Source organism: Sus scrofa, chromosome 15, assembly GCF_000003025.6.
Source record: "Sus scrofa isolate TJ Tabasco breed Duroc chromosome 15, Sscrofa11.1, whole genome shotgun sequence".
NCBI lineage: Eukaryota > Metazoa > Chordata > Mammalia > Artiodactyla > Suidae > Sus > Sus scrofa.
Window position 1 is genome coordinate 92,483,826 of NC_010457.5, and position 20,186 is coordinate 92,504,011.

Below are 20,186 nucleotides of genomic sequence, written 5' to 3' on the forward strand. Positions count from 1 at the left end.
CTCCTTGTAAATCTATTCTACATTGTGACTGATAAGCCCAAGCTCCCGATCCCTCCCACTCCCTCCCCCTCCCATCAGGCAACCACAAGTCTCTTCTCCAAGTCCATGATTGATTTTCTTTTCTGAGGAGATGTTCATTTGTGCTGGATATTAGATTCCAGTTATAAGTGATGTCATATGGTATTTGTCTTTGTCTTTCTGGCTCATTTCACTCAGTATGAGATTCTCTAGTTCCATCCATGTTGCTGCAAATGGCATGATGTCATCCTTTTTTATGGCTGAGTAGTATTCCATTGTGTATATATACCACCTCTTCCGAATCCAATCATCTGTCGATGGACATTTGGATTGTTTCCATGTCCTGGCTATTGTGAATAGTGCTGCAATGAACATGCGGGTGCACGTGTCTCTTTTAAGTAGAGTTTTGTCTGGATAGATGCCCAAGAGTGGGATTGCGGGGTCATATGGAAGTTCTATGGATAGATTTCTAAGGTATCTCCAAACTGTTCTCCATAGTGGCTGCACCAGTTTACATTCCCACCAACAGTGCAGGAGGGTTCCCTTTTCTCCACAGCCCCTCCAGCACTTGTTATTTGTGGATTTATTAATGATGGCCATTCTGACTGGTGTGAGGTGGTATCTCATGGTAGTTTTGATTTGCATTTCTCTTATAATCAGCGATGTTGAGCATTTTTTCATGTGTTTGTTGGCCATCTGTATATCTTCCTTGGAGAAATGTCTATTCAGGTCTTTTGCCCATTTTTCCATTGATTGATTGGTTTTTTTGCTGTTGAGTTGTATAAGTTGCTTGTATATTCTAGAGATTAAGCCCTTGTCAGTTGCATCATTTGAAACTATTTTCTCCCATTCTGTAAGTTGTCTTTTTGTTTTCTTTTGGGTTTCCTTTGCTGTGCAAAAGCTTTTCAGTTTGATGAGGTCCCATGGGTTTATTTTTGCTCTAGTTTCTATTGCTTTGGGAGACTGACCTGAGAAAATATTCATGATGTTGATGTCAGAGAGTGTTTTGCCTATGTTTTCTTCTAGGAGTTTGATGGTGTCCTGTCGTATATTTAAGTCTTTCAGCCATTTGGAGTTTATTTTTGTGCATGGTGTGAGGGTGTGTTCTAGTTTCATTGCTTTGCATACAGCTGTCCAGGTTTCCCAGCAATGCTTGCTGAATAGACTTTCCTTTTCCCATTTGATGTTCTTGCCTCCCTTGTCAAAGATTAATTGACCATAGGTGTCAGGGTTTATTTCCGGATTCTCTATTCTGTTCCATTGGTCTGTCTGTCTGTTTTGATACCAGTACCACACTGTTTTGATGACTGTGGCTTTGTAGTATTTCTTGAAGTCTGGGAGAGTTATGCCTCCTGCTTGGTTTTTGTTTCTCAGGATTGCTTTGGCGATTCTGGGTCTTTTGTTGTTCCATATAAATGTTTGGATTGTTTGTTCTAGTTCTGTGAAAAATGTCATGGGTAATTTGATAGGGATTGCATTGAATCTGTAGAGTGCTTTGGGTAGGATGGCCATTTTCACAATATTGATTTTTCCAATCCAGGAACATGGAATATCTTTCCATTTTTTTACATCTTCTTTGATTTCTTTGATTAAGGTTTTATAGTTCTCGGCATATAGGTCCTTTACCTCTTTGGTTAGGTGTATTCCGAGGTATTTGATTTTGTGAGGTACAATTTTAAAAGGTATCGTATTTTTGTACTCCTTTTCTAATGCTTCATTGCTGGTATACAGAAATGCAACTGACTTCTGAATGTTAATCTTATATCCTGCCACTTTGCTGAATTTATTAATCAGTTCAAGGAGTTTTGGGGTTGAGTCCTTAGGGTTTTCTAGGTATAGAATCATGTCATCTGCATACAGTGACAGTTTGATCTCTTCTCTTCCTATATGGATGCCTTTGATTTCTTTTGTTTGTCTAATTGCTGTGGCTAAGACTTCCAAAACTATGTTGAAGAGCAGTGGTGAGAGTGGGCATCCCTGTCTTGTTCCAGATTTGAGTGAGAAGGCTTTCAGTTTTTCCCCATTGAGGATTATATTTGCTGTGGGTTTATCATAAATGGCTTTGATTATATTCAGGAATGTTCCCTCTGTACCCACTTTGGCGAGGGTCTTGATCATGAATGGATGTTGAACTTTGTCAAATGCTTTTTCTGCATCTATTGAGATGATCATATGATTTTTGACTTTTTTTTTTGTTAATGTGGTGTATGATGTTGATTGATTTGCGTATGTTGAACCATCCTTGTGAACCTGGGATGAACCCAACCTGGTCATGGTGTATAATTTTTTTCGTATGTTGTTGGATTCGGTTGGCTAAGATTTTGTTGAGAAGTTTTGCATCTATATTCATCAATGATATTGGGCGATAGTTTTCTTTTTTGGTGGTATCTCTGCCTGGTTTTGGAATGAGGGTGATGGTGGCCTCATAGAATGTCTTTGGGAGTATTCCTTCTTCTTCAACCTTTTGAAAGAGTTTAAGGAGGATGGGCACCAATTCCTCTTTATATGTTTGATAGAATTCACCTGTGAAGCCATCTGGTCCTGGGCTTTTATTTGTAGGGAGTGATTTTATGACCTCTTCAATTTCATTTCTAGTGATTGGTCTGTTCAGTTGGTCTGTTTCTGCTTGATTCAGTTTTGGCAGGGTGTAAGATTCTAGAAAATTGTTCATTTCTTCCAGATTGTCAAACTTATTGCCATATAGTTGTTCATAGTATTCTCTTATGGTTTTTTGTATTTCTGCTGTATCCGTTGTGATTTCTCCTTTTTCATTTATAATTTTGGTGATTTGGGTTCTTTCTCTCCTCTTTTTAGTGAGTCTGGCCAGGGGTTTATCAATTTTGTTCACCTTTTCAAAGAACCAGCTCTTGGTTTTATTAATTTTCTCTATTGTTTTTTGAGTCTCTATTTTATTGATTTCTTCTTTGATCTTTACAATTTCCTTCCTTCTGCTGACTTTAGGACTTCTTTGTTCTTCTTTTTCTAATTCATTTAGGTGGAGGGTTAAGTTGTCAATTTGGGATCTTTCTTCTTTTTTGAGAAAGGCCTGGATTGCTATAAATTTCCCTCTGAGCACTGCTTTCGCAGCATCCCATAGATTTTGAGAGGTTGTGTCTTCATTATCATTTGTTTCAAGATAGTTTTTAATTTCCTTCTTGATTTCCTCATTGACCCATTGGTTTTTTAGTAACATGTTGTTTAGTCTCCATGGAGTAGGTTTTTTCTCTTTCCTTTTCCCATGGTTGATTTCTAATTTCATGGCATTGTGGTCAGAGAAGATACTTGAGATAATTTCTATGCTCCTAAATTTATTGAGATTCGCTTTATGTCCCAATATGTGGTCGATTCTTGAGAATGTTCCATGAGCATTTGAGAAGAATGTGTATTCTGATTTTTTTGGATGTAGTGGGAGCCACAATGTTTAGAGCTGTCTAACCAGAGTTGGATGAGCAATTTATAGCACAAGAGAACCATTTACATCTCAGTAGATAACTAGGTCAGGAAACTATGAGAAAAAAAATTTTTTTCACAGAGACCAGTAAGGGGAGAGAGAACCAAAGAATGTACTTCATCAGAAGAAATTGTTTTAACTGTTCTGTTTTATGTTTCTAAAATAAAGAAATAGTAGTACTATGTAACGATTTATTATCTTTTTACATTTTTTTCCTAGTGATTCTTTGCTTTAAAGCAGGCAATCTTTTTAAGTAACAAATCTACACATCACCTTCCCATTGAAAATGTTTATGGTTTTCCCAGTGCTCTTATGATAAATTTCAACATTCTTCATATGGCCTGCATGGCCCCACAAAATTCAATCCCTATTTTATGTCCAATCTCATCTTTCACACTGCTGTGTACCTTCAATTCAGCCACAATAGTTTTCTATTTTACCAAGCAATCCACATTTATGCCTGACATGAGATCTTTGCCCATGATATACCCTCACACTGAAATGCTCTTGCTTCTTTGTCTGGTTATTCTTCCATCAAATCTTAATCCCTTTTTTTTTTCTTTTTCTTTTTATGGCCATGGCTGTGGCATATGGAAGTTCACAGGCTAGGGGTCAAATCAGAGCTGCAGCTGCAGGCCTAAGCTACAGCCATAGCCACAGCCACAGTAACACAGGATCCAAGCTGCATCTGCAACCTACACAGCAGCTGGCAGAATGACAGATCCTTAATGAATTAAGTGAGACCAGGGATCAAACCCACGCCCTCATGGACACTATGTTGGGTTCTTAACCCAATAACCCATAACAGGAATGCCTTGAATATTAATCAGGTTAATTTCTCTGATAGGCAAATTTCATTCATTCTGGTGCCATCAACTTCATGTTGAATATGACCATGTGCTCCTGTATAACACTTTTATAATTTATTTTGCTGTATTTGTTGGACACCTATATTATCTGTACTTTAAAAATCTCCCCTTGGAGTTCCTGTGGTGCTCAGTGGTAACAAATCTGAATAGTATCCATGAGGATTCCATCCCTGGCCTTGCTCAGTGGGTTAAAGATCTGTCATTGCCATGAGCTGTGGTGTAAGTCGCAGACATGGCTTGAATTTGGCATTGCTGTGGCTGTGGTGTAGGCCAGCAGCTGCAATTCTGATTCAGCCCCTAGCCTGGGAACTTCGATATGCCAGAGGTGTGGCTCTAAAAAGACAAAAAAAAAAAAAAAAAAACCAACAAAAAACAAAACTCCCCTTTAAATTTCAAAAGAACTGTTCAGTTTTAATGCAAAAGAAAATTCATTTTCCATAAATATATATTTTCAAAATAATTTTAGAAATATTATTGCAACATAAAACATTATAGGAAATTCCATGGAATGGGCTGAGAAGAAAGTAGCATCAATAATCTTCTCATAGATTTAGAAACAAAGTCTAAGTAATTTATCATAGTCTCAGGGTCCACAAATTTATCAAGGCATTATATCCTCCTTATGATCTATCCTTTATCTGATGTTATACCATTTGGCTTTGCTTCACTCTTATGAAAATTATCACATGCAGATTATATTAATGTTATGCTGTTCTCCCTATTTTATTTATTTTATTTTTATTTTTTGCTTTTTAGGGCTCCATTTGTGGCATATGGAGGTTCCCAAGCTAGGGGTCAAATCAGAGCTATAGCCGCTGGCCTAGCCACAGCCACAGCAATGCAGAATGTGAGCCGCATCTGTGACCTACACTGCAGGTCATGGCAACGCCAGATCCTTAACCCACTGAGCGAGGCCAGGGATTGAAACCGCTACCTCAGGATTCCTAGTCAGATTCATTTCTGCTGCGCCACGATGGGAATTCCATGTTCTATTTTATTATACTTTTATGAATCTAGTGCTATACTTTATTTTATATCTCATATAGTGGTTGAGAACTGCAGATAATAGACACGAGAGATATTCAATTATTTCAAATTAAAAAATTAAAATTACTTTTAATTCTTTTGAAGGGAAAAGGATAGAATTTTTTAGATTTAGAAAACACTCATATCTTAGCATCTCTCTCTCACCCTAAATAACCATCACTTACCATGTGTGGAAAATAGTTAAGCATTTGATAAATACATCCTTAATGAATTAATAGCAATTCATTCCTTACTTAAATAGGAAATTTATGTGGTGGTTGTTAAGATGACCAAAACAATTTCATGATAATAAGTCATGTCATTCACACAAAATGCATATTAAAAGGAGAAATGATTATTTTGTGTAGGTCATTATAACCATGACAATACTGATCCTACTGATTATTCCAAGTTCAGTTGTCTAGGTTTCTCACTAGAATTCTTCCAGTGAAAAATTAGCTTATATTTTACACAGAATATGCACAATTTTATTAATCAGGCAAAATTCTTATTTACAATAAAGTAAATATATAGCTAGAGTACCATTTGGGGAAATTTCACAATTACTTTATGAGGAATTAATGATCTGTCTGTAAAATCTGATAAATATAAATATCTTGCTTTTATCAGATAAGCCAAAGTATTTTAGTAATATGCAGTGTAGTCTACTCACTTTTCTTTCAATTTGTGCAATAAAAATGTAAAATAAAATTCACCTTTGATGAAACCACAATACGTCAAATGTAGTTTCTGAAAATCCACAAATATTGTGATTATAATTAAATATACATCTTCAGAAATAGTTTATTAAATATGATAGCACATTCTTTCAGGCACTGTTTATGTTTTTCTCTTGCATGATATTAAGTTATATTATATAAATATGAGTTTATGAGCATATTTAATAAGTGCAATGAATTTCTAGAACCTAAAGCAAAAGACCAAAAAGATTTTTTTTAAAATATATTCATGCGTAGTAACAAAGGTAGGAAGTGCAATGACAAGTAAACACCAATTCTTTCATTTATGTCTGAAAAAAGAGCTGATTCTGAAATACTAAGTCGATCCAGTTATAACTCTAGAACGGATCATTTATATAAACTTTCCTTTTAAAGAAGCCAAATTGGAAATCAATAAGTTTTTTAAATGATTAAAAAGTAAAATCACCTCAACACAGATTTCCACTGTAAATTCTAGAATTAAAAAAATGATCTTAAACTTATAGAAAAGTTGTCCATACAATAAAAGGACTCTATTCCCTTTAAACCACTTGAGATTAAATTGAAGTTCTGAAGCCCTATCAGCCTGAAATGCTTTACTGCAAATAAGGACATTCTCATAAATAACAATATTACAACCACCAGAAGCAGGAAATTAATATTGATACATTACTATCATCTAAAAAATCATCCTAGTCAGGTTTCACCAAACAGCACAATAATGTTTTTTATAGCAAAAACTTCAGTTCAGAATCACAAATGGATTTTTAGGTCTCATGTCTCATAATTTCTTTTGGTCTCTTGATTCTCAATCTTTGATTTCTTTGACCTTGACACACTTGGAGATTACAGGGCACTTCCTTTGTAGAAGTTCCCTCTGTTGGTGTTTCGCTGATTGTCCTCATATTAGATTAGGCCATTTATCTTGTCAAGAACATTACTAAAGTCAGAGTTCCCCTTGTGGCTTAGCAGGTTAAAAATCTGACTAATATCCACGAGGATATAGGGTCAATCCCTGGCCTTGCTCAGTGGGTTAAAGGATCTGGGGTTGCTGTAGTATAGGTCGGATCTGGGGTTGCTATGGTTGTCATGTAGGCCAGGAGCTGCAGCTCCGATTCAATCCCCCTAGCCTGGGTACTTCCATATACCCTGTTTGTGGCCCTAAAAAATACAAAAAAAAAAAAAAAAAAAAAAAAAAAGTTACAAAACTGATGCTGTGTTCTCACTGCATCCTATTAGTTCATACATGATTTTATTTTTTCCTGCTATTAATGATTCTGTTTTGATGACAGCAAGCCCTCTTTATTAATTTCCAAATTTACAGGGAACATTTTCAACATTTCGTCACTATATATGGAATTTGCTCTAGCATATTTGGACCTATATAATTTGAAACCTTTAAAAGATTATGAAATATTCGTTCAGTTTATAACCTGCTAAGCATTTTACACAAGGTTATTGCCTTTTTCAAATACTTATTTTGCATGTATTGAAATCATTGTATGATTTTTCTCCTTCATTTTGTTGATATGGTGAATGGTATTGATGGAGTTTTCAAATACTTAACTGTATTATAGTATTGCAATGATCCCAAAGGGTTATGATCCATTGTCCTCTCTCATGTATTACTGGATTCAGTGAGCTAATTTGTTCCTTAGAATTTTAGGTCTGTATTTGTGAGAGAGATTGGCCAGATTTTTTTTTTTAATCAAAGTTATTTTTTTTTATGTCAAAGTTATGCTTGCCTTATAATGCTTGATAGTTTTCCTTTTCCTTTTCTCTGGGAGAATTTGTGTATGATTAGTAGCATTCACTTAGGAAACCATATGGCCTGGAATTTTTGTGAGGAGTTTTTAATTACAGATTCAACTTACTTGAAATCATATTGGACTGTCTTCCCCTGTCTTGAAAAAAAAAAAATGCAGATCCTGAGACAAAGACTCATTAATTTAATTAGTAAGGTATGCCATAAAACTAAAGTAAAGAAATTGAGAAAGAGGAAAGTCAAAGCAGATTTACATAACCAAACTGTTAGTTTTTCTGAGTATTGGAGGGTATTGATTTCCTGAAACCTGTTAATAGGTGTGAAGACTGCACCTCAGAATTGTCTGCCTTAGTCCTGGAAATGAGAAATGTTCCTTATTAGCTCTTCTGCAACATTGGTCAGGCATTGGCCCGAGAGATATTAACTTCCTCAAACCTGCATTTCCAAGTTATATATAGAAACCTTAAAAAAAAAAAACAAAAAACAAAAAACAACTAAGTGGAAGTGATGCAGGGCAAAAGAATTTAAAGCGAACATTATTTAGGTTTTCTATCTTGAACCATCTTCCTATAGTACAACCAAAATAATAAATTTTAGATATTGTTAATTTTGTCTGTTGTGTATTTATTCAGCATTTCATTAATTTCTGCCTTTATTTTTTTCCACTTTTTAAAGTTTTATTGAAGTATAGTTGATTCACAATGTTGTGATAATTTCTGCTGCACAACAAAGTGATTCAGCTATACATGTACACATATCCATTCTTTCTCATATTCTTTTCCCATATAGGTTATCACAGAAGATTGAGTAGAGTTCCCTCTGCTATATAGCAGGTCTACATTGATCAATTTCATAAACAATAGTGTGCATATGCCAATCCCAACCCCTCTAGTTCATCTCTTCCACCCACCAAACTTACCCCTTTGGTAACCATAAGTTTGATATAGAAGTCTCTAAGTCTTTTCTCTTCTGCAAATAAGTTCATTTGTACCTTTTTTTTTTAAAAAGATTCCACATGTAAGTGACATGTGATGTTTTTTTCTAACTTCATTTATTATAATATCTAGGCCCATCTATGTTACTATAAATGGCATAATTTCATTATTTTTATGGGTAATGTTCCATTGTATATATGTACCACATCTTTATCCATCCATTCCTCTGTTGATATACATTTAGGTTGCCTCTGTGTCTTGTCTATTGCAAACAGTGCTGCAGTCAACATTGAGGTGTGTGTATGTTTTTTTTTTTTATTGTTATTTCCCCAATACAATTTTTTTTCTACCTTACAGCATAATGATCCAGTTACACATGCATGTATACGTTCTTTTTTCTCCTATTATCATACTCCGTCATAAGTGATTAGGCATAGTTCTCAGTGCTAAACAGCAGGATCTTATTGCTAATCCATTCCAAAAGCAATAGTTTGCATCCATTAACCCCAAGCTCCCAATCCATCCCACTCCGTCCCCCTCCCCCAGGCAACCACAAGTCTATTCTCCAAGCCCATGATTTCCTGTTCTGTGGAAAGGCTCATTTGTACTGTATATTAGATTCCAGATATAAGTGATATCATATATGTCTTTCTCTTTCTGACTTACCTCACTCAGTATGAGTCTCTAGTTCCATCCATGTTGCTGAAAATGGCATTTTTTTCCTTTTTATGGCTGAGTGGTATTCCATTGTGTATATATACCACATCTTCCTAATCCAATCATCTGTTAATGGACATTTGGCTTGTTTCCATGTCTTGGCTATTGTGAATAGTGCTGCAATGAACATGCTGGGTGCATGTGTTTTTTTCAAGGAAAGTTTTGTCCGGATATATGCCCAAGAGTGGGGTTGCTGGGTCATATGGTAGTTCTATGTATAGTTTTCTAAGGTACCTCCGTACTGTTTTCCATAGTGGTTGTACCAACTTACATTCCCAATAGTGCAGGAGGTTTCCCTTGTCTCCACACCCATCCAGCATTTGTTATTTGTGGATTTATTAATTATGGCCAATCTGACTGCTGTGAGGTAGTATCTCATGGTAGTTTTCATTTGTATTTCTCTAATAATCAGGGATGTTGAGCATTTTTTCATGTGCTTGTTGGCCATCTGTATATATTCCTTGGAGAATTGTCTATTCAGGTCTTTTGCCCATTTTTCCATTGGGTTGTTAGCTTTTTTGCTGTTGAGTCATATAAGTTGTTTGTATATTTTAGAGATTAAGCCCTTGCTGGTTGCATCCTTTGAGATGATTTTCTTCCATTCTGTAAGTTGTCTTTTTGTTTTCTTTTTGGTTTCCTTTGCTGTGCAAAAGCTTTTCAGTTTGATTAGGGCCCATTTGTTTATTTTTGAAATTATGGTTTTCTCTGGATATTTGCCCAGATGTGGGACTATTGGATCATACGGTAATTCTATTTTTAGTTTTCTGAGAAATTTCCATACTGTTTTCCATATGATTTAAATTTTACATTTACATTTACATTTTACAATTACAATTTACATTCCCACCAACAGTAAAAGAGGGCTCCCTTTCCTCCAAACCTTCCTCAGCATCTTTTTTTTTGGAGACTTTTTTTATGATAGCCATTCTGACTGATAAGAGGTGATACCTAATTGTAGTTCTGATTTGCATTTCTCTAATAATTAGTGATGTTGAGCATCTTTTATTTTTTTGGCCATCTATATGTCTTCTTTGGAGAAATGTTTATTTAGGTCTTCTGCCCATTTTTTGATTGGGTTGTTTGTTGTTTTTTTTTTCTTTTATATTGAGTTGCATAAGTTTTTAGTTTATTTTGCAGATTAATTCCCACTTGGTTCCTTTGTTTGCAAATATCTTCTTGCATTCTGTGGGCTGTCTTTTGCATTAATTGCCATTCAGGATTATACTTGTCCTTGAAGGGTAGGTAGATCTCCCTTTGGCCTGCAAATGTTATCATGAAGGAAATAGGCTGGGCCTCTCTCTCTTGAGGAAGCAAATGAAAGTCCAATCCACAATGCTCAGTTGGTACCCTGAAAAGGCAAAAAAAAAATCTTGTATATTTTGGAGAATAAATCCTTCTTGGTCATTTCATGTGCAAATATTTTCTGTCATTCTATGGGCTGACTTTTCATTTTGTTTATGGTTTCCTTTGCTGTGCAAAAACATTTAAGTTTAATTAGGTCCATTTGTTTGTTTTTATTTTCATTACTCTAGGAGCTGGGTCAAAAAAGTTATTGCTGCTATTTATGTCAGAAGGTGTTCTACCCATGTCTTCCTCTCAGCTTTCCATAATATCTGGTCTTACATTTAGGTCTTTAATCCATTTTGAGTTTACTAAGTTTCTATATGTGTTAGAGAGTGTTCTAATTTTATTCTTTTACATGTAGCTTCCCAGTTTTCCTAGCACCACCTATCAGAGAGACCATCTTTTCTCCATTGTATGTTCTTGCCTCCTTTGTCATAGAGTAGTTGACCATACATGCATGGGTTTATTTATGTGGCTTTCTATCCCATTCCATTGATCTCTACGTCTGTTTTTTCACCAGTACCATAGTGTTTTGATGGCTGTAGCTTTGTAGTATGGTCTGAAGCCAGGGAGCCTAATTCCTCCAGCTCACATTTTATTTTCTCAGGATGCTTTGGCTATTTGGGGTATTATGTGTTTCCACACAAATTAAAAAACACTTATTTTTGTTCTAGTTCTGTGAAAAATGCCATTGGTGGTTTGATAAGGATTCCCTACTGAATCCGTAGATTGCCTTGAACCATACCATCATTTTTACAATGTTGTTTCTTCCAGTCCAAGAGCATGGTATATATTTCTATGTATTGGTGTCATCTTTGATTTCTTTCATCAATGTCTTACAGTTTTCAGAGTACATGTCTTTGTCTCTTTAGGTAGGTTTACTCCTAGGTATTTTATTCTTCTTGATGCAATGGTAAATGGGATTGTTTCCCTAATTTCTTTTTGATCTTTCATTGTTAGTATATAGAAAGGCAATCTATTTCTGTGTATTAATTTTGTATCCTGCAACTTTACTGAATTCATTGATGAGCTCTAGTAGTATTCTGATTGAAATTTTATTTTATATGTATAGTATCATGTCCTCTGCAAAGAGCAAGAGTTTTGCTTCTTTTCCAATTTGGATTTCTTTTATTTCTTTTTCTTCTCTGATTGTCGTGGCCATGACTTCCAAAACTGTTGAACAGTAGTTGTAAAAGTGGACATTCTTGTCTTTTTCTGATCTTAGCAGGAATTCTTTCAGCTTTTCACCATTGAGAATGATGTTAGCTGTGGGTTTGTCATATAAGGCTTTTATTATGTTAATGTATGTTCCCTCTATGACCACCTTCTGGAGGGTTTTTATCAGAACTGGGTGTTGGATTTTTGTCAAAAGCTTTTCTTGCATCTATTGAGATGATCATGTGGTTTTTATTCTTCAATTTGTTAATGTGGTGCATCACAGTGATTCATTTGTGGATACCAAAAAATCTTTGCATACCTGTGATAAATCCCACCTGATCATGGTGTACAATCCTTGCAATGTATTGTTGGATTCAGTTTGCTAGTATTTTGTTGAGGATTTTTGCATCTATATTCATCAGTGATACTGGCCTGCAATTTCATTTTTTTCTGGTTTTGGTATTGGGGTGAATGAGTTTGGGAGTGCAATTTTTGGAAGAGTTTCAGAAGGATTGGTATTAACTGTACTCTAAATATTTAACAGAATTTGCCTGTGAAGCTATCTGGTCCTGGACTTTTGTTTTTGGGAAGTTTTTAAATCACAGATTCAATTTCAGTACTTACGATTTTTCTGTTCAAATTTTTTTCCTGGTTCAATCTTGCAAGATTATACCTTTCTAAGAATTTGTTTATTTCTTCTAAACTGCCCATTTTATTTGCATATAGTTGCTTGTAGTGGTCTCTTATAATCCTTTTTATTTCCATGGTGTCAGTTGTAATTTCTTCTTTTTCATTTCTGAGAGAACCCTCTCTCTCTTTTTCTTGATGAGCCTGGCTAAAAGTTTATCCATTTTGCTTATCTTTTGAAAGAACCAGCTTTTAGTTTCATTGATCTTTTCTATTGTTTTCTTTGTCTCTATTTCTTTTATTTCTGTCCCAATCTTTATGATTTATTTTCTTCTACTAACTTTGGTTTTGTTTGTTCTTCTTTCTCTAGTTGTTTTGGATTTTATTTTTATTATTGCCTCCATTCAATTTCATAATGTTTAGTTTTCATTTTTCTCAGTTTTTGACACAGATAATTGGATCTGATTTTCAGTTCTATTTGTTCTCTTTCAGTAAAAGTTATGTTATTCCACTTAACCCTACATTAGTATTGATCCTTCTGTTTTAACGTGATTTAATTTTAACCACAATTCTTTTCAAAACACTTTCTATTTTCTGTTATGATTTCTTGGTTGACCCATGACTGTTTATTTCATAATGTATAACTTTATTTATTATGTTTTGTATATTTCCTAGTTACATTTTATTTGAGTCCAACTTAATATCATTTTGATCAGATAACACACTGTACAATTTATTCAACAGTGTTTGATCAATTCTGGTAAAAGGTTCTAGTGGTCTTAAAAATATGCATTTTGTAAGTTTCTTGGTATAATGTTCCATATATGTCAGTTAGGTCCATGTGATTATATTTGTTCCTCGAACCCTTCAAAGTCTTAATATTCTTTTGTCTCTTTGCCTCTCAATTCCAGAAATAAAAATTGTTATGTTTTCCATTATTATTGTGGGTTTGTATCTTTCTCTTTGTAAACTATGTCAGTTTGCATTATACAATGAAGACTATGTTACTAGGCACATAAAATTTTAAGACACTTTTGCCATTATCTCATTTCCTTCTTTATCACTATATTTTGTTGATGTCTATTTTTGTATGATACTTATGTGGCTATATCATCTTTTTTGGTTGATGTTTACATGCTTTTTACTTCCAATATTCCTGTATTTTGTATTTAAGGTGTGTCTATAGTAAGCAGCATATGACTGAATTCTCAAAATCTGACAATCTTTGTCTTTTATTTGAAATACTTTGTTCACATGTATTTACTGTACTTATAATTTTGTTGTTTGATACATCTTATTTGTATTCCATTTTACCCCCTTTATCTTTTTTGTATTCGTTAATCTTGGATTTCAATTATTTCTTCTACTATCTTGATTTTTTTAACTTTAATAATTTTTAATGATAATACTAGAGATTACACCATATCCCCTGATTTATGCCAATGAAATATATAAAATGATACTTTTACCACTTCCCAGACAGAGTAAAGATGTTGAAACATTTACTTCCATATGTCCTTTCACCATGTTAAAAGTTATTTATTTGTATTTTAAGAAGTAGATATAAACTACTTTCAGTTTTCTTTACCTGAATTTCTATATCTCAGAATTGTGACATAATGTTTTTGAGTTTTGTTCTTTATTTTTTCATTTTTTTTTTATTTGCAGCAAGAGCCAACAGGCATACTCTTTGATATCAAAAGTAGTATGGTGCCATAGCAGAAGTCTGAAGCCTGGAACATTGAGTTTGAGATTTAGCAACATACGAGAAGCTGAAAGGGCCCCCAGGAGACTTAGTGAATGCTGGAAGGTCCTCAAGGAATTTCTTCCTGGACTTGAATATAGTGTGGAAATTGTTATCACTGATAAGATATATGGGACAAAAATCTCCATACACTTTGTTCTATTGATGTGTACAAGGATTATATTACAATTTAATTTAACTAACTAATCCAGTTCAATTACATGAAACAACTCATTTTCAGTGTTAAATCAGAATGAACATTAGGCCTTGATCAGGATGTAGAAAATATAACTCTAAATTGTCCATTAGCCCTATTGTACTACTTCAATTTTATCAGTAATTTGTTCAGACTTGTAATTATTAACATTATATTTTATGCTAATTTCTGTTTTAGTTTTCTCTTAAATAGTTAAGGCCATATAATGTCATGCAATTTTGTCAACCAAAATAATGAAAGAGGTTACTGACATAAATGGCCTTTTAAAATTACTTTTATAGTATAGCAAAGGGAACTTTTTCCATTTTCTTTGGATAGACCATAATGTAAGATAATATAAGAAAAGCAATGTGCATACACACACACATACACACACACACACACACACACACAGAGTTGGGTCACTTTGCTGTACAGCAGAAATTGGCATAACAGTGTAAATCAACTATACTTTAACAAAAAATTCAACTAAAATCACACGTATATATATATATATTTCGTATATTAGACATGTGAATTCCTAGAAAATGGACTTGAAACTCAAATTAGCCAAACATTTTAAAACTGTTCACTCACAAGCATAATATGAACACATCACTTTTTTACTGACATTCATTTCTTTTTAAGAACTGAATGAATTAAAGTATATACATTAAAGATAATAAAAATACATTTACTACATTGACTCCTCATTGTACAGTGGTAAAGTAGTTTCCTGATAAGATAAAAGCAAACAAAATTATAAAAGCAAGATAATTATTTTAAAAGTATGAAGAAGAAAGTATTGCTTCAAATGATAGAGACTTGCAAAACTATAAGTGTAGGAGTCTATTAAAATTTTTAGAGGAAAGATAAATTGTTTAGGAAAGGAAGTATGCTTTAAAAAAAATAGTTATCTTTCACCATCTGAACAAGTTTTATGTTGTTTTCTGTTGAATAACTAGATGGTAAGGGAAATTTTTGACCTGTTCCCATTCCTTAAGTTTCTTTTGTTTAGTGACAGTGAAGCATAAATTTAATTAAACTAATCAAAATGCAGTTTGGGATGATAGATTTTGTTTACAGAAAAACTGGTGAAGCTGCACTGGTCAGAAAATGAATCATTGTCTAGAAAAAATTAGTCAATAGGACAAATTTCTCTGTCAATAATATGCAGAACATCTTTCAATAATTAAAGCTTATTACTTACATTTCAGCAGATTTTCCATTTCTGCCATCTGTTTGGAATAGACATAGTGGTGATGTCTAATCAGCTCATGCACAGCATTTTTCACATGTAGATTTCTCTGAGTCATAAAGTGTCTTTAGCTAATACTTAAATGGTTCACTGATGTAGTTCAGGCACTAGGCTATGGGAAAGTTCTCAAAACAGAATTTGGTGACTTGTGATAGTCCTAATTGTTGTTAGCCAAATATTCCATTTCCTACCACCTCCTGTCCTTTCAGGCCCATAGTAATATTGCACTCTGGCTTATGTATTTGGAAATAGTTTGGTGCCTTGTTTTGGCCAAAGAGTCATAAGCATTTAATTGCTAAAACTAGAACTTAGTATTTACTTGCAGCAGCAAGAACTGCTGAGACAGCAGGGACAGCAGAGCCTGTCCCTTTACTCCGATATAGAAGCCAACAACGTGCAAATGCAGCCACTCCATTGTCCTGAATCCCTGAGTGTGTGCAAAAAAGCAAGATCCACGATAGACATAGGACATAAACAAGAAGTAAATCTTCGTTGTTTTATGCCTCTCATCTACTAGGAGTGATTTGCTACTGCAATAATCCTCAGCTCTAGCCCACATTACCCACGATTTTCGAACTGGGCTTCTATCCCTAAGAGTACAATACTTCTTTTGCAAAGACACAGTAGCATATTCTTTTGATAGAGAGATATTGTGTGTCAAGGGCTCCAGTTTCAGGTGAATTTACTACCTGAAAGCACTTATATATCTTTACTCTAATTTAAATGCTGAAAGAGGAAACTGTTTACAAATTAAAAAAAAAAATCTGTGATGGATCCTTTAAAAAGTTAAGTGTATCTCAGTTTGCAAGCTATGCTATTTCAAAAACCAGATTTTAATAGACTGAAACAGACTGTGTAACATTATTTTATGTATATAATTCATGGCACTTTATGTGGGCAAAAAAATTCTACCCGTTTACTCTTTATTTGGGAAAAACAGTGTTAGGAAAAGGGCATAGATCATAAGTAGTACTAACACCTCTCTATGAAACTTTCATTTTTTACTGTTTTATGAGTTGTCAGAGAAATTTCACCCTGTGATTAATTTAAGAAATAATATAAGGAATTCCTAATCAGTGTACCACATGGTGTCCATGAGGATGCAGGTTCAATCCCTGGCCTTGCTCTCTGGGTTAAGGGTCTAGCATTGCTGTGAGCTGTGGCATAGGTGTCAGATGCTGCTGGAATCCAGTGTTGCTGTGGCTGTGGCTGGGCTGACAGCTGCAGCTCCAATTCCACCCACAGCCTGAGAACTTCGATATGCGTTGGAGCGGCCATAAAAAGAAAAAAGAAAAAAAAAAAGAAATAATACAAACTATTCTGAATAATATAGTTATCTGTTATTGTTCAAGTCATGTTGGTATATGGGTACCTGGAAGCATTTAAAAAGTGAAAGCATTATAAATATTTTGTACTCACTGTTGACTCTTGCTATTGGTTTCCTTTAGTTTTATCCTCTGGCTCAGAAATTTCTATCCAAAATGTTAGGAAATAAAATTATTATTTGCATCATTAGTCAAAGATACATATCAACACTTAAGATTAAAATAGCCATTCTTTTGCTCCAGAAATGATTCTGCACTTGAGATTTTAAGTAAAATTTCATTCATTTAAAATACATAGAATATTATAATTCCACTCAGAGTATGGCATAATTTCATCATGTGTTATGGTATTATGTGAAGTTTACAAATTTCCAAATAGGAATAATTAATTCCCTTTAATGTGACTCAATTCTCAATTTATCTGAGCCTCCCTCCCCGCCAATATGTCTAAGATATACAGTAAAATAAATGTAATGTATAATGTTTCATTAAAGAGGAATATTCTAATGGAAATAATATTTTTGTCATAGAATTTTTTAAATTTAGATTTCAGAAGCTATTATAAATATTGAGATTTCTTAACAGAATGTCTGTCAATACTGATGAAGTGATTTGTGCAGGTTTAGAATCACAAATAAAGGAACAAGAAATTCATAATGCTCCTTGATTTAATTTAATTGCTTTACATAATTTGGGTTGAATTTTTAAAGAGAAATTTGTTGATACTTAAGACAAAAAAGTTCAATGACATTTATTTTAGTATCTTTTCTCAGATATATTTTTGTTGTGATTTTAATATATTTATTTTCAGTTAGCCATTTGTTTTCCAATTATAACAGATTTTTATTTCTATAAATACTACCTTCATTAAACAGTTTGCATCCTCCAGGACACAGATGAGACAGACCCTATCTTCTCCTCAAGAAAGAATCAATTTAAAAGTATGTGCAAAGACATACAACTTTAAGTAAAAGACAAATTATAATACACAAAATTACAAAACAATTATAGAAAATAAAAATTCTATCTGTAAATCTCCCAAAGTAGCAAAAGATGAAATGATGTTTCAGTTGAAGTGAAAATATTCTCAGGAAAATCACAATTCTAATCTTGCTGGATACAAGATTTTATTTTTCAGGGTGTGGGAGAGGACAAATACAGCCAGTGATTCTGCACTTGAGACTTTAAGTGGGGTTAGGGTTAGGGATCTATGTGCACTTACTATATGCCAGAGTCTTAAAGGATTTGCATTTATATATAGTGTAGTCATCATAACAACCATGTGGCACAAGTATCGTTGTATCTATTTTTCACTAATAAGGGAATAGATACAGAGAGGTTAAAGAATTTGGCAATAATCATAAGACAAATAAGTGGGCAAGCTAAATTCAAACCCTTAGACCTAGCTCCAAAGCTTTTATTTTTAATTAAATTTTATTGGAGTATAGTTGACTTAAAATGTTTTGTTAGTTTCACGTACGCAGAAAAGTGAATCAGTTATACATATAACCATTTCTTTTCAGATTATTTTCCCATATAGGTTATTAAATAATACCGAGCTATGATATCAACTTATACAAATGGGATTCATATACCTATATTTTAGGGAATCCAGGTTACTTTCATGATGGCTTTCTTAATCTTGTCACAAAGTGTCAACAGAATTTTTCAAACAACAAATTATGTCTGCCCTTTGTCTATCAGGAATTGTAATCTTGAAAAACACACACTTTTGTAATATGTATTCTGCTTTTATAGAGGTTAAATTGTTGGGGAAATGCATATGAGAATTCATGAAGTAGATGGTAGTCCTTAACAATCTTTCAAAATGCCTTCTTAATTAATTTTGATGGAACCAAATATTTAAATTTTCATAGAACTAATTCCTCCTTATTATTTCAAGTCTTTGCCCATTGTTCACTGTCAATGGTACTTTCTGGAACACTCTAATTTAAAGTTTCAGCTCTCTCCACTCACCCACAGTATTCCTGATTCACTATACTCTGCTCTACTTTTCTTCTTGTCCATAGTTTTATCGTTTTTTAACATGCAATAGATATTATTAGTTATATTTACTATTAGCATCTGCCTTCACTGATCACTGCCCCTTTAGAATACAAAATACCTATGGGAAAGGTATTTGTTTTGTTCACTGATGTATATCTAGCACATAAAACATACCAGGAATTAAACATATACATATATTTTTAATGTCAGAAAAAAATCGGTCATTATTAGACAATAAATTCATATTGTATGATCAGTGTCCCTATAAAAGATGGACAGTTTTAACTTTTCTTCACTGTTTTTAAATCTGAGATTTATTTGGACAATTTTCTCCTGTAGAAAAGGCATATAACTTTATGTATTTAATGTTATAGTAAAACACCTAAAATAAATACAGTAATCATTACCTGTTGAATAATTTTTTCAGCTTACAATCTGATTAGGGAAAAAGCCACACATTAAGCCAAACAATGAAAAAATTAGCCAACTGGCAAATGTGTTTAATATCTCTGAACCTCTGAATATAATTTGCCTATGTATAAAATGGAGATGGAAATAGTATACATCTTAGAGAGTCATTTTGAAGAGCATATGAGATAATACATCAAGGATTTAAAAAAATAATGTTAACTATTATGTTGTTACACAAGAATATAAATGGGGAGTTCCCGTCGTGGCGCAGTGGTTAACGAATTCGACTAGGAACCATGAGGTTGCAGGTTCGATCCCTGCCCTTGCTCAGTGGATTAACGATCCGGCGTTGCCGTGAGCTGTGGTGTAGGTTGCAGACGCGGCTCGGATCCCGCGTTGCTGTGGCTCTGGCGTAGGCCGGTGGCTACAGCTCTGATTCAACCCCTAGCCTGGGAACCTCCATATGCCGCGGGAGCGGCCCAAGAAATAGCAACAATAACAACAACAACAACAACAAAAAAAGACAAAAAAAAAGAATATAAATGAACAGTCCTTTAAGACTCTAACACATAGTAAGTGCTTTACAAGTGCTGGCTGTATTTGCCCTCATCTGGAT

The 20,186-nt window shown here is 33.9% G+C and overlaps 1 long non-coding RNA gene across 2 annotated transcripts in view; it reads left to right on the top strand.

Moving 5' to 3' along the window:
- LOC106506297 overlaps nt 1-20,186 on the top strand; it is a 470,369-nt gene that overhangs the window by 139,345 nt on the left and 310,838 nt on the right. The window lies entirely within an intron of this gene.